Source organism: Mobula birostris, chromosome 3 (genome assembly GCF_030028105.1).
Source record: "Mobula birostris isolate sMobBir1 chromosome 3, sMobBir1.hap1, whole genome shotgun sequence".
Taxonomy (NCBI): Eukaryota; Metazoa; Chordata; class Chondrichthyes; order Myliobatiformes; family Myliobatidae; genus Mobula; species Mobula birostris.
In genome coordinates, this window is record NC_092372.1 from 157,993,116 (window position 1) to 158,009,703 (window position 16,588).

Genomic DNA, 16,588 nt, shown 5'->3' on the forward strand with positions numbered 1-16,588 from the left:
ATCTATCTAACCTTGTCTTAAATATATTTAGTGAGGTAGCCTCCACTGCTTCATTGGGCAGAGAATTCCACAGATTCACCACTCTCTGGGAAAAGCAGTTCCTCCTCATCTCCATCCTGAATCTACTCCCCCGAATCTTGAGGCTATGACACCTAGTTCTAGTCTCACCTACCAATGGAAACAACTTTCTTGGCTTTATTTTATCCATCCTTTCATAATTTTACATATTTCTATAAGATCTCCTCTCATTCTTCTGAATTCCAGCGAGCACACTCCCAGGCAACTCAAACTCTCCTCATTGTCTAACACCCTCATCTCTGGAATCAACCTGGTGAATCTCCTCTGCATTGGCTCCAAAGTCAGTATATCCTTCCTCAGGTAAGGAGACCAGAACTGCACACTGTACTGCAGGTGTGGTCTCACCTGTACCCTGTACAGTTACAGCATAACCTCCCTGCTCTTAAATTCAGTCCCTCTAGCAATGAAGGCCAACACTCCATCTGCTTCCTTGATAGCCTGCTGCACCTGCAAGCCAACCTTTTGCGATTCTACACAGCAGCATGCTGCAATCTTTTAAGATTTAAATAATAATCTGAACTTCCATTTTCCCTTCTAAAGTGGATGACCTTGCATTTACTAACATTGTACTCCATCTGCCAGATCATTTCCCACTCACTTAACCTATCTATATCTCTGTGCAGGCTCTCTGTATCCTCTGCACAATTTGCTTTCCACTCAATTTAGTGTCATCAGCAAACTTAGATACACTATGCTTGGTCCCCTCTTCCAGATCATTAGTACATCGTGAACAGTTGCGGGCCCAGTACTGACTCCTGCGGCACACCGCTCACCACTGATTGCCAACCAGAGAAACACCCATGTATCCGAACTCTCTGCTTTCTAGTGGTAAACCAATCGTCTATCCATGCTGATAAATCACTCCCAACTCTATGCACCCTCACCTTATGGATAAATCTTTTTTGTGGCACCTTATTGAATGCCTTCTGGAAATCCAAGTAAATAACATCCATCTGTTCCCCTCTATCCACTGCTCTCGTTATAGACAATAGACAATAGGTGCAGGAGTAGGCCATTTGGCCCTTCGAACCAGCACCGCCATTTACTGTGATCATGGCTGATCATCCACAATCAGCACCCCGTTCCTGCCTTCTCCCCATATCCCTTGACTCCGCTATCTTTAAGAGCTCTATCTAACTCTTTCTTGAAAGAATCCAGAGAATTGGCCTCCACTGCCTTCTGAGGCAGAGCGTTCAACAGATCCACAACCCTCTGTGTGAAAAAGTTTTTCCTCAACTCTGTTCTAAATGGTCTACCCCTTATTCTTAAACTGTGGCCTCTGGTTCTGGACTCCCCCAACATCGGGAACATGTTTCCTGCCTCTAGCGTGTCCAATCCCTTAATAATCTTACGTGTTTCAATCAGATCCCCTCTCATCCTTCTAAATTCCAGTGTATACAAGCCCAGTCGCTCCAATCTTTCAACATATGACATTCCCGCCATCCCTGGAATTAACCCAGTGAACCTACGCTGCACCCCTTCCATAGCAGGAATGTCCTTCCTCAAATTTGGAGACCAAAACTGCATACAATACTCCAGGTGGGGTCTCACCAGGGCCTTGTACAATTGCAGAAGGACCTCTTTGCTCCTATACTCAACTCCCCTTGTTATGAAGGCCAACATGCCATTAGCTTTCTTCACTGCCTGCTGTACCTGTATGTTTACTTCCAGTGACTGATGAACAAGGACACTCAGATCTCGTTGTACTTTCCCTTTTCCTAACTTGACACCATTCAGATAGTAACCTGCCTTCCTGTTCTTGCCACCAAAGTGAATAACCTCACATTTATCCACATTAAACTTCATCTGCCATGCATCTGCCACTCACCCAACCTGTCCAAGTCATCCTGCATTCTCATAACATCCTCCTCACACTTCGCACTGTCACCCAGCTTTGCATCATTTGTAAATTTGCTAATGTTACTTTTAATCCCTTCATCTAAATCATTAATGTATATTGTAAATAGTTGCGGTCCCAGCACCGAGCCTTGCGGTACCCCAGTAGTCACTGCCTGCCATTCTGAAAGATTATATTCTCAAAGAACTTCAGTAAGATTATCAAACAGTTCCTACATATGCATGATGGATCCATTTCTTTCCAGCTGCCTCACTATTTCTTCTTCAATGATAGCTTCAAGCACTTCTCCAACTACAAATGTCAAAATAATTGGCGTATAGTTACCTGCCATTTGCCTACATCCTTTTTCAAACTGTAACATGACATTCACTTTCTTCCAATCTGCCAGGGCCCACCCAGAGTTCAGAGAATTTTGGTAACTTATTACCAAAGCCTCTACTACAACCTCTGCCATTTCTTTCAGTACCCTGGGTTGCATTCCATCCGGACCAGGGGACTTGTCTATCTTTAAACAAGTTTGTTCAGCGCTACCTCTTTAGTGATAGCTATTATATTGAGGTCATTATCATCCATCGCATCCATATTATCTCTATTTGGCACGTTATACCTGTCATCCACAGTGAAGACTGACACAAAATGGTCATTCAAAGCATTGGCCATTTCCTCATTACCCAATATTAATTCCCTGTTTTCATCCTCCAAGGGACCTATGTTCACTTTAGCCACCCATTCCTGCTTTATATAATTATAAAAACTTTTGCTGTCTGTTTTTATATTTTGTGCTTGTTTATTTTCATAATCTATCTTCAACTTTCTTCATTGCTCACTTAGAGGTTCTTTGTTGCTTTTTAACGTTTTCCCAATCTTCCAATTTCCTACTACTCTTGGTGACTTTGCTTTTAGTTTAATTTCTTCCTATATTTCCTTAGTTATCCATGGCTGTCTCTCCCCACCCTTACTGTCCTTGTTTTTAACTGGAATATACTTCTGTTGATCACTGTGAAAAATCACTTTGGAAGTCTTCCACTGTTCCTCAACCGTTCCACATATAGTCTGTGTTCCCAGTCTCCCTTGTTTAGGCATAATACAATTCCTATCAACTGAAAAGATATACCAGTAAGTTGCAAACAAATAAGCCATCCATTGCAGAAACTGAAGCTGGAGGAATGGATTCCAGTTCACCCCTTGTTTCTTCTTGATGCTCCTTGCCCCATCCCTAATAGGCCTGAACTACTCTCAACACCTTTCTCTCCCACTTGCATGACTTTTCAATCATATGATATTTCCTCAGATATCCTTTTAACACAAACAGTCTCAAAGCATTTTCCAAAACATATACATCAACTAAGGCTGTAAATGCTGTTGTTAACTTCTGTGAGCACATAAAACCTTCCAACCACAAGCAGATCAGTTATTGATATGCTGAATGATATAATCCATTGTTCTGCAAACTTCCTTGAACTAAGCAAATTCAGAGTCAACTCATCTGTTTGAAACAACCTATCGTCTTATACGGCATTTTGAGTAGTAATAAAGCAGGTATAGTAACTACTATTTGGTTTCACAGACACAGCATCTGCTAAATACTGAGCTTGTTTGAAAAGCTCTTTTAACTTCAAGCTGATTACTGACTTCCATTAACTTTTTAAATACTGAGGACTGACTTTTACTTACAACCAGAAACTAAATAAACTGTTAGTTGGAAGTTTATTTACAACTGTTTGTGATCTGACAAGTGTCAGGTGCTGTGTTTAGAAAGCAAGGTTAGCAAAAACCCAAGAACAATGCTTGGGGTTTTGCTAAGAGAAGATTTCAAACCCAGTTTCTCCCTACCAGCATTAGCTTTGAGATCAAGACTCCTCTTGAGAACTCCTCCAACAATTCCAATATATTATCGATGCTAGAAAAGGTTTTCTTCACTTCCCTTGATCCAATGCTCAAAGCATTCATTGAGTACTTTTCAATATAGGGGTTTCTGTAAGATTTCCTATTCAGCATATTCATGTCCTCAATCTCAGCTGCACACATCTCCCAAATCTTAAAGGACTGTTGCCATTATAATTTCCCATAAACACACAACAATGATGCATCAATGTCCATATTAATTGATCTTTAAGGTCTTCTTCCCATTTCAAATCACCGTCTCTGTCACCATTAGCTCATCAGGTCAGTACATTTATTATCAACGAATGTATATACACTTTGAGATTTGTTTGTTTACAGGCAGCCACAAAGCAAGAAACCTGAAGAACCCAATTTAAAAAAAAAGAAAGACCATTACAACTGTGCTAAGAGGGAAAAAACACACGTCTTGCAAACAACAGGAGCAAATGACAAAATATGATGCATTTAATTGCGTGATGGTGCTGATGCTTTGCAAAAGTTCAACTAAGCTAAAAATGTTTTGTTGATGATTTTCATTTATACTCAGTGTCTGCGGCTTCTCGCTTAAGTGTCCAACAATAATCAGCCAGTATTGATGGATTCCAGTTGCCCTGATACTGTTTCTCAATGACCGCAATATCCTGGTGAAAACTTTCACCATGCTTGTCACTGACAGCACCAAGATTTGCAGGGAATAAGTCTAAATGGGAATACAGAAAATGAATCTTTAGTGGCATGTTGCACTTCATGGTTTTGTATGCTTGAAGCATTTTGTCAACCAGCTGCACGTAGTTTGGTGTTCTGTAGTTGCCTGGAAAATTTCCATGCAATTTTCTCTGGTCCCACATGAAGTTCTTTGTATTCTCTGTCATTGATGACCTGTTTGATTTGTGGACCAACAAAAATGCCTTCCTTAATCTTGGCATCTAGGGGTTGTATAATGACTTGAATAATAAATTGAAATAAGAAATACAGGCAATTTAAAATAAAGGGACATGGTTGGGAAATTTCATGGTGATTTTCACAATCAGCAGACCAAAATCCATAATATACATCCAAAAGCATTCAGGAAGCAAAATCTTTGCACTTCAGTGTAGTCAAAGTCTATCTGCAATATAAATGAATTTGTAATAAACCAGTAGTTTTGAAGTAATTTTCATTTTAAGGTATTATTTGCACCATGGCACAAACTATTAACATGGTTTAATTAACAGCAAGAGGAAATCTGGCTAGATACAACAGTCTATGGGACTAAAATCTCTAAAAAGCTGATTGGATTTATCAATACCGTTGACCAGGGCAGAAAACATTTTTGTTCTATCTTTGCTTCTGCTTCAGTATACCTTTCCATCTTACCCCTCCACGCAAAAACCCAGATTAAGGGCTTCACTGAACCACTTGAAACATAACCCAGAAATGCTTAAAATTGTCGTTATCTTGGTATTTAACAATGCAGTGGAATAGTCGCTATAATTGGACTTATTTGTAGTAAGTATGTTTATATACAGTATGCCGATATCATATGATATTGGCCATAAAGGGAAAGTGCAATAAGAATTGGTCTAATGTAGAAGTCTTCATTAAAAAATAGGATTTTTCATAATGCTGTAGTCAAATGATTTTAGTATCATGTTCCCATGAGTGGAATCATTCAATGACATAAGAGTCTTTACTTTCTTTCAAGTGAAGAAGGACCCATATCACAAGATTCCTCTTGTAGTTTAACTTCAATATCTGGGCTGGAATCTTTCAGTTTTGTTAGGGTGCTATTAGTGATTTTCAGAAGTGATTCATTGCCTTTCCATGTATCTATCTGAAATGCAGTCAAAGTGAATGTTTAAGTAGACGGGAACAATAATTTTGCTAGAATCAGAATCAGGTTTAATATCACCAGCTTACATCATAAAATGTGTTGTTTTGTGGCAGAAGTACATTGCAATATGTAATAATAAAAACTATAAATTACAATAAGCATTAATACTAAAAATAATCAAAAAATAATGAGGTAGTGTTCATGGGTTCATTGTCCATTCAGAAATCTGATGACCAAGAGGAAGAAGCTGATCCTGAAATACTTAATTTGTGTCTTCTTTCTCCTGAATCTCCTCCTTGATGGCATGCCCTGGATGATGGGGGTCCCTAATGATGGATGCCACTTTTTTGAGGCATCGCATTTTGAAGGTATTCTGGATGCTGAGGAGGCTCGTGCCCATGATGGAATTTGCTGGGTTTACAAATTTCTGCCTCTTTTTTCAATCCTGTGCAGTGGCCCCTCCATACCAGATGGTGTTGCAAACATTTAGAATGCTCTCCATGGTACATCTGTGGAATTTTATGAGTGCCTTTGGTGACATACCAATTTTCTTCAAATCATAACAAAGTATAGCTGCTGTCAGTTCTTTGTAATTGCAACAATATGTTGGACCCAGAATAGATCCCTAAAGATATTGATACCAGGAAACTTGAAACTGGTCACCCTTTCTATTTCTGATCCCTCACGAGGACCTGTGTTGACAGAAGCAAGAATTAAGGGTTCCAATGTATTAGTTCACAAATAACCAAAAGGTAAGGGCCATTTAGTGATATTTAAATATCACTAGATGGCCCTGACCCGGATCTGAGCCGTACCCTCTAAATATCCGGACCTGCATCTCGGGTTTTTTTGCACTATCTTACTTTCCATTTTTATATTTTCTATTTATTATTTATAATTTAAATTTTTAATATTTACTATCAATTTGTAATCCAGGGAGCGGGAAGCACAGAATCAAATATCGCTATGATGATTGTATGTTCTAGTATCAATTGTTTGGCGACAATAAAGTATAAAGTATAAAGTAAATCAGAATCATCATTACTCACAGAACTCTTTTAAATAATATTCTTTGAGTCATTAAGTTTTAGAGGTGTCTGAGCCCGATGAGACAATTTCTGTGGTAAATGTGACTTCATCTGTCAAAAAGCAAATGATAAGAAAGGCAAAATTGAACAATATTATTCTAAGCACAATGATTAAAATTAAAATACAACAAAAGCAACATTTCCTCCTGGAGTTTGAGTCTGTCTTACTCTGAAAACATCAAAGCATTCAGGATGTATTATCCCCACACAATGTATTTTTGAGATCTTCCTCAAATGAATAGGAATTTTTCATTTATTTTCAGATCTAAACATGTGTTTTATCTTTTCAATACATCTCACCCACCCAGCCCCCAGTTCCTGTCAGGTGTAGGGGTTCTGTGGCGGACCCATGTACCTGTCTAATATTAAGGATTCCACTCATTTGGTGGAATAAATCCTGCTGGGCCAAGTTTAATGTTATCTATGGAGACAGTTTAATAAGAGTTTTGTTTCCCATTCTGGCTTGATTTCCACAGCCCTATCATTGATAACCTGGATAATGAGAAAAGGAGGTATTCACCCAGGACAGAAACTGAGATCGGAACTATTTTTAAGCAATCCCTTTCCTTGGACCCAGTCCACTTTTTGTGGCATCCAAACTTGCTTGTCAGGTTCTTTTGCTTTTTCATAAACTGTCCTGATTTTTTGAGGGAAGTTGTATTAGCTGTACGTGATACTTGGTTGTGTCAGCCATTAGGGGTGTATTTTGGGTGAATGTTGTACATTAGGAAACTTTCTTGTGTACTTCCATTTTTTTTCAATTAGCATATTGTTTACAGACAGTTGTACTTCAAGGACAAGTATAGCCTACTTTGCCTCTAGAGACTTGTCAGGCCTGGTATCATCTCTCGATTCCTTTAATCCACCATACCACTTGATTGTTGCAAGATGGAGTGCTGTACTCCACTTGTATGCTGTTTATTTACACAGGGCTTGAAAGCCTTTACCACTGAAGGAAGACCCTTGGTTGACACGTTAGCACATGGGGGTGTCAGTATATGGGACTATGGAGTTTTAGTGGTTGCAGTCTCACTACAAGAAGTCATGGAGACTAACCACATATATACTATGCAAAGATCAATTATCAGAGATATATACCAATTAGGTTTCCGATAAGGTGTGTTGCCTTGCTATGCCAGAAATAGGCCTGTGTAATCTAGTTGCCATACCTGCATTGGTGCAGTTGGACTTGTTTGTCTTATAGGAGGAGGTCTGGTGACTGCTTCTTTATTACAGGTTGGACGTTCTTTACAATTTGCAATGATTTGCTTACAATCTCTCAACATGTAAGGCCACCAGTATTACATGGCTAATTTTGCATGAGTGGCCTTGTATGCCAGCATGATTGTATCTGAATCTTTGGTGGGCTTCTTGAATCAGTGCTTCCCACCTGTGTGTAGGAGGTATTCATTTCTTTTAGAGTGGCATACCCAAACCTTACCTTCACCATCAGTTTCATATTTGTACAGTGTTGGAAATCCTTTTGAAATTGGATTTAATAGTATCCAGAAGAATTCTTAAAACATCATCCTGGTTAATTTTTGTTTGTTACTTAGTTACTACCAAAACCCTGACCTTCCTTACTATGGTAAGGGCCATCCCGACAGCTTGTTTTATTTGCTTATTACCACAGCTGTGTAAGAGGCCTGCAGTATGTCCCAGAATGAATAACACCTGTACTAATGGTCTAGTCAATATTAACTCATAAAAAGCCTTCCAAGTTGACAAATGTAGAAGGAGTTTACCTCTATGTACTTGTACTCTCCATTTGGTTGGTGACCAGATGGGAATGTCTCTTTCTACTGCATTCCTAACATAATTAGATAGTACAAATTAAGTCTGGTTATGTTTTATTTACATGTCTGAGACATAATTCAAGGGTTTCAGTCTGCAAATTGAGCTGTTTGTTTCCCTAAGGGACATGTTTGCATCTCATCAGGTTCAAATTCAGTTTCTGATCAAAGGTTTCCTTTTATGATCAGTAGCAAGAATTATAACAGTAAATCCATCTTTGTGGATTTTCATTGCTAATCCATCAGAGTCCCATATTTGAGAACAGTGCTCTAAAGATGTCATGCTACATTAGGTCCTAGAGAAGATGGTTCTGCATCTTCCATGATAGGGAAGGATTGTAAGTCACAGCTCTCAGAAATGTATTTCCACTTTAAGATGTTACCTTGAAAAAGTACTTGCCATTCACCACATCTACTTATGGCAGCTCTCTGTTCATTTGTTGGTAATTTATTATCATATTTTAAAGACGCAGACATTCTTTATTTAATACAGTTTGAGTATCCCTTATCCAGAATGCTTGGGGCCAAAAGTGTTTTGGATTTTTTTCAGATTTTGGAATATATAATAAGATAGCTTGGGACTGCCATCATTACTGACTCTGAGTGTGTTACCGGTAAGCACTTGTTCATTACACGTATGTACTTAAAAGTAAAGAACATAACATAGCATTAATATAATGAAAATATAATATATAAAAGCAGCACAGTAGCATCAGGAGAATACCTGAACCAGCTGTTAAACAACAACTAACAACAGCAGGCTTTCAGTCTCCACCTACAAAGCCATGTTTTGATTACAACTTACAATACAGTACTTGTATTTTACTTAAAGGTTTTATGTAAGGTCTAAAAACAATCAGCATTGTTCTAGTGTTAGATTTTCATCAGCAACAAATTAAAAATTTAATGTATAAAAACAATCTTCATTGTGGACTTGTTCTGGTGCTAGATTTTCAAGACCAGCAGACGCTTTAAAAATTTAATGTGGTGCCTTTTCTTAAATTTCTGCGATCAGCCTGCTGAATATTCACAATCACCTTCAATTTCCAGTTTGTCCTGATAGACCCTTGCTCGTTTCATGATCAGCATACAGTTAAGCACTAATGCTAATGATACAAGATTAGATCTTCATTTTTCACTTTATGCGGTGTTTCACTATTTTTCATAAAATTGTGTTCATTACATATGTGAAGTCACTTCTCAGAACTGTCTGTGTAGCGCAGAGACCTGTGCATTGACTGGGAACCTTCCCAGTGCCTTGTGGAATTTTCTATTTGTGAATATTACATAGCATTAATATAATGGAAATATAATATATAAAAGCAGCACTGTAGCATCAGGACAATACCTGAATCAGCTGTTAAACAACAACTAACAACACCAGACCTGCCTCATCCCTCACCCTCTAAATATACAAATGGAAAGAGACCATTTCAAATGTCAAAACATTTGGATTTCGGTGGTTTTTGGATTTTGAAATTTTGGCTAAGGGGTGCTCTACCTGTAATTGGTTTGGCCCCTTGCAGTAGTCTTACTTCAATAGGTCTATGGAAAATTATAGTAAGAGATTGCTCTGATGCAGTAAATTTCTGTTCTGTTGGGGTGAAATTACATGAGGCATACTGTATACAAGCTCCTCCCTCATTATAGCAGATGGCTATAGCAGTTTTCAGAGAAGCATGAATTTGCAGAACAAGAGATATTGTTAGGTCATTTGTCCATGGTCTACTGCTTGGTAAGCTGCATTCATCAATTTCTCTCGAACCTCATAATCTTATGGGGTAAAAACAAAAGGCTCTTAATTTTTCCAGTTTACAACAATTTTAACAATTGAGCAGTCTGTTTAGAAAGCTCCAGCATTAATTCAGTTTGTCTAAGGTTGATTCAAAGGTTTTTAGGGTCTTTGGATATCCTACATAGGCAATGTTTTGTCTAAATTGAAAGGTTAAACCAACTCCCTGACTGGTAATTATCATACCTTGGAAATTTACTTCTTTGCAATAGAGCTGAGATATTTTTTAATGTTACTTACATAGCCTCTGCCTGTCAGTTTCAAGAAGTGGGTGTGACCAGAAGCCATTGACTAGATCTATGCAAGACTTACACTTTTTTACAAGTCAGTCCATGGAAACATTTGTTGTAATGACTATTGCTTTATCAAAATGGCAGGGTTGAATTTTGCCAAAAATACAAGCTTTGACAAGGCAAGAGTAGGTATGCCTGTATCCTGTTTGTCTTATAGAGCATTTTGATTAAAGCTGTTGCTAAAATTCTCTGTGCAGTTTTTATTCCATTAACATGAGCCTTTTCCTTCTTCACATTTTGATTTCTCCACTGCAGGGGAAGGAGTGGACATTTGAAATGGTCCCTTTCCCTTTGTATGTTTAGAGGGTGAAGGTTGAGGCAGGCGTTGTGGTGTGCTCAGTTTCAATATCGGTGGGGCATCTGAATGCTCCCTCTGTCCCAGAATTAGTATCTTGGTCTTCGACTTCCTTCTGCAAAGAAAAGGGGTAGAGCTAAAGATCACGGTTTATACCTAATGTTTAACCATCTGAGTTGTGGTGAATATCTCTTCCTAAGACAGGCAGTCTCCAGAGAATTTTTTTGGTTTGCTGATTATATCTTCCTTGCTGAGGGGCTGGTGTGGGAGAACACAGAGAATGTGATCAACCTGAGGAATAAGGTCGGTTTGATGACTCAGCTACTGACCCTACATTCCCTTTAGAGGAAAAAGGGGAGGACCCTGTGCTGAAACTCCATTGCCCTTGTATTTGAATAAATGGTAATCCTGCTACTACTATGTGGGTGCACAGGATCTCTTCAATGACCTGAAATCATTCATAGATGGGGTGTTGATTAAAAGCTGTTCTGCACATGGTGCAGAGGTTTTCACTAGGATACAGGGGTAATATTACAGAATGAACTAGGTCTTAATCTGCCCTTGCCATTTGTTCTCTCGCAAGGCAGGAGGTCCCGACGGAGTACCTGGTAAGGCTCTGAACACCTCTGCCAACCAACTAGCGGGAGTATCCAAGTACATTTTCAACCTCTCACTGCTACGGTCAGAAGTTCCCACCTGCTTCAAAAAGGCAGCAATTTTTCCAGTGCCTAAGGAGAATAATGTGGGCTGCCTTAATGACTTTAATAGCCTTAATAGCACTGTCATCGACAGTGATGAAATGCTTTGAGAGGTTGGTTGTGACTAGACTGAACTCCTGCCTCAGCAAGGACCTGGACCCATTGCACGCATTGCAATTTGCCTATTGCCACAATAGGTAACAGCAGACACAATCTCAATGGCTCTCCACATGGCTTTAGACCACCTAGACAACACCAACACCTACATCAGGATGCTGTTCATCGACTATAGCTCAGCATTTAATACCATCATTCCCACAATCCTGATAGAGAAGTTGCAGAACCTGGGGCCTCTGTACCTCCCTCTGCAATTGGATCCTCGACTTCCTAACTGGAAGATTAGTCTGTGCGGATTAGTGATAACATATCCTCCTCGCTGACGATCAATACTGGCGCACCTCAGGGGCATGTGCTTAGCCCACTGCTCTACTCTTCATATACACATGACTGTGTGGCTGGGCATAACTCAAATACCATCTACAAATTTGCTGGCGATACAACCATTGTTGGTAGAATCTCAGGTGGTGATTAGAGGGCGTACAGGAGTGAGAAATGCCAACTAGTGGAGTGGTGCCGCAGCAACAACCTGGCACTCAACATCAGTGAGATGAAAGAGCTGATTATGGACTTCAGGAAGGGTAAGACGAAGGAACACATACCAATCCTCATAGAGTATCAGAAATGGAGAGAGTGAACAGCTTCAAGTTCCTGGGTGTCAAGATCTCTGAGGATCTAACATGGTCCCAACATATCGATGTAGTCATAAAGAAGGCAAGACAGCGGCTATACTTTATTAGGAGTTTGAAGAGATTTGGCATGTAAACAAGAACACTCAAAAACTTCTATAGTTGTACCGTGGAGAGCATTCTGACAGACTGCATCACTGTCTGGTATGGAGGGGCTGCTGCACAGGACCGAAAGAAGCTATAGAAGGTTGTAAATCTAGTCAACTCCATCTTGGGCACTAGCCTACAAAGTACCCAGGACATCTTAAGGGAGCGGTGTCTCAGAAAGGCAGCATCCATTATTAATGACCTCCAGCACGCAGGGCATGCCTTTTTCTCATTGTTGCCATCGGGTAGGAGATACAGAAGCCTGAAGGCACACACTCAGTGATTCAGGAACAGCTTTTTCCCCTCTACCATCCAATTCCTAAATGGACATTGAACCCTTGGACAATACCTCACTTTTTAAATCTATAGTATTTCTGTTTTTTGCACAATTTTTAATCTATTCAATACACATATACTGTAATTGATATATTTATTTATTATTATTATTTCACTTCTGTTTTTTTATCTTCTATATTACGTATTGCATTGTACTGCTGCTGCTAAGTTAACGAATTTCACGTCACATGCCGGCGATAATAAACCTGATTCTGATTCTAACTACATCAGGAATGATGGAAACAATCAACAAGTGGAGAACACTAAAAGAAAAATGAAATAGAAGCAGAATGAGGAATGAGAAAGCGGAGGCACAGAGGGAATAAAGGGAATGTAACAGAGTCTGAAGGAAGCAAGGAGAAAGACCAGGGGGAACAGGAAAGAGTACATCAACACCCTTGCGTTTCAAGCAGAAGAAACCTCAGCAAATGGAATATGAAACTACAATATGATACTACCAAGAAACTAGCTGGAAAAATCAAACAGATCAACACCCATGAAGAATAAAGATGAAAATGTCCTAACTGAAGAAGACAAACAGCTCCAACGTTGGACACAGTACTTCAATGAGCTTCTGAACTGACCACCCCCTCCGGAATCTCCTTTAATTCCAGAAGCATATTTCCTTTGGATGTCAACTGTGCCAAGCCATCAAAGAAGGAAATCATACCAGCAATCGACACACAAGTCAGGAAAATCAGCGACCCAGACAATGTACCAGCAGAGGCATTGAAGACGGATCCTAAACTTTTGGCAGATATTCTATACACTTTGTGCTGCAACATCTGGGAGAAGGAAAAGATGCTATAAAAGTGTAAGGAAAGTCACATAATCAAGCTTCCAAAGAAAATTACCTATGAGACTGTAAAAACTACAGAGGTATACAGGTGTATCCATAAAGTCTGTGGTCAGAAAGGTGTTAAACAGAATTATTCTGCAACGCCTTCAACAAGCTGTAGATATAACATTAAAAGACTAGCAACATTAAGGCCTTAGGAAAGATCGTTCCTGCACAGATCAGATACCTAATTTATGAATAATCATAGAACAGTCAATTGAAAGGAATACTTCTCTCTACGTCAACTTCATCGACTACAAGAACTCTTTCAAGAGGTTAAGCAGAAATAACCTAAGGAAACTTATGAAACCTTATGGAATAATACAGATATTTATTAATATCACAAGAATCTCCTACAATAACATGTCAGTCTGCTATGTCACTCTGCTATTTAATAAGGGGGCAAGGAAGCAAGACGGAAATTATAGACCTGTTAGCTTGACATCGGTGGTTGGGAAGTTGTTGGAGTCGATTGTCAAGGATGAGGTTATGGAGTACCTGGAGACATATGACAAGATAAGTAGAACTCAGCATGGTTTCCTTAAAGGAAAATCCTGCCTGACAAACCTATTACAATTTTTTGAGGAAATTACAAGTAAGCTAGACAAGGGAGATGCAGTGGATGTTGTATATTTGGATTTTCAGAAGGCCTTTGACAAGGTGCCACACATGAGGCTACTTAACAAGGGCCCATGGAATTACGGGAAAGTTACATACGTGGATAGGGCGTTGGCTGATTAGCAGGAAACAGAGAGTGGGAATAAAGGGATCCTATTCTGGTTGGCTGCTGGTTACCAGTGATTTTCCACAGGGGTCCGTGTTGGGGCCGCTTCTTTTTACGTTGTACATCAACGATTTGGATTATGGAATAGATGGCTTTGTGGCTAAGTTTGCTGTTGATACGAAGATAGGTGGAGGGGCTGGTAGTGCTGAGGAAACAGAGTCTGCAGAGAGACTTGGATAGATTGGAAGAATGGGCAAAGAAGTGGCAAATGAAATACAATGTTGGAAAGTGTATGTTTATGCACTTTGGCAAAAGAAATAAATGGGCAGACTATTATTTAAATGGGGACAGAATTCAAAGTTCTGAGGTGCAACAGGACTTGGGAGTCCTTGGGCAGGATACCCTTAAGGTTAACCTCCAGGTTGAGTTGGTGGTGAAGAAGGCGAATGCAATGTTGGCATTCATTTCTAGAGGAATAGAGTATAGGAGCAGGGATGTGATGTTGAGGCTCTATAAGGTGCTGGTAAGACCTCACTTGGAGTACTGTGGGCAGTTTTGGTCTCCTTATTTAAGAAAGGATGTGCTGACATTGGAGAGGGTACGGAGAAGATCCACTAGAATGATTCTGGGAATGAGAGGGTTAACACATGAGGAACGTTTGTCAGCTCTTGGACTGTATTTCTCGGAGTTTAGAAGAATGAGGGGAGACCTCATAGAAACATTTTGAATGTTGAAAGGCATGGACAGAGTGGATGTGGCAAAGCAGTTTCCCATGATGGGGGAGTCAAGTACAAGAGAGCATGACTTAAGGATTGAAGGGCACCCATTCAGAACAGAGATGCGAAGAAATTTTTTTTACCCAGACGGTAGTGAATCTATGGAATTTGTTGCCATGGGCGTCAGTGGAGGCCAAGTCATTGGGTGTATTTAAGGCAGAGATTGATAGGTATCTGAGTAGCCAGGGCATCAAACGTTATGGTCAGAAGGTGGGGGAGTGGGATTAAATGGGAGAATGGATCAGCTCATGATAAAATGGCGGAGCAGACTCGATGGGCCGAATGGCCGACTTCTGCTCCTTTGTCTTATGGTCTTATGGTCAAGCAAAGTCATACATGGGGGAGAACTGTCAGAAAGCTTCAACGTCAACACTGGGGCGAAGCAGGGATATTTGATGTCTCCTTTCATTTTCCTGTTGGAAATAGACTGGATTATGAAACAGACTAATGAAAAATAGAAACATAGAAACATAGAAAATAGGTGCAGGAGTAGGCCATTCATCCCTTCCAGCCTGCACCGCCATTCAGTATGATCATGGCTGATCATCCAACTCAGAACCCTATACCTGCCTTCTCTCCATACCCCCTGATCCCTTTAGCCACAAGGGCCATATCTAACTCCCTCTTAAATATTGCCAATGAACTGGCCTCAACTGTTTCCTGTGGCAGAGAATTCCACAGATTCACCACTCTCTGTGTGAAGAAGTTTTTCATCATCTCGGTCCTAAAAGGCTTCCCGTTTATCCTCAAACTGTGACCCCTCGTTCTGGACTTCCCCAACATCGGGAACAATCTTCCTGCATCTAGTCTGTCCAATCCCTTTAGAATTTTATACGTTTCAATCAGATCCCCCCCTCAATCTTCTAAATTCCGGAGAGTATAAGCCTAGTCGATCCAGTCTTTCATCATATGAAAGTCCTGCCATCCCAGGAATCAATCTGGTGAACCTTCTTTGTACCCCCTCTATGGTAAGAATGTCTTTCCTCAGATTAGGGGACCAAAACTGCACACAATACTCCAGGTGTGGTCTCACCAAGGCCTTGTATAACTGCAGTAATACCTCCCTGCTCCTGTACTCGAATCCTCTTGCTATGAATGCCAGCATACATTCGCCTTTTTCACCACCTGCTGTACCTGCATGCCCACTTTCAATGACTGGTGTATAATGACACCCAGGTCTCATTGCACTTCCCCTTTTCTTAATCGACTACCGTTCAGATAATAATCTGTTTTCCTGTTCTTGCCACCAAAGTGGATAACCTCACATTTATCCACATTAAATTGCATCTGCCATGAATTTGCCCACTCACCTAACCTATCCAATTCACCCTGCATCCTCTTAGCATCCTCCTCACAGCTAACACTGCCGCCCAGCTTCGTGTCATCCGCAAACTTGGAGATGCTGCATTTACTTCCCTCGTCTAGGTCA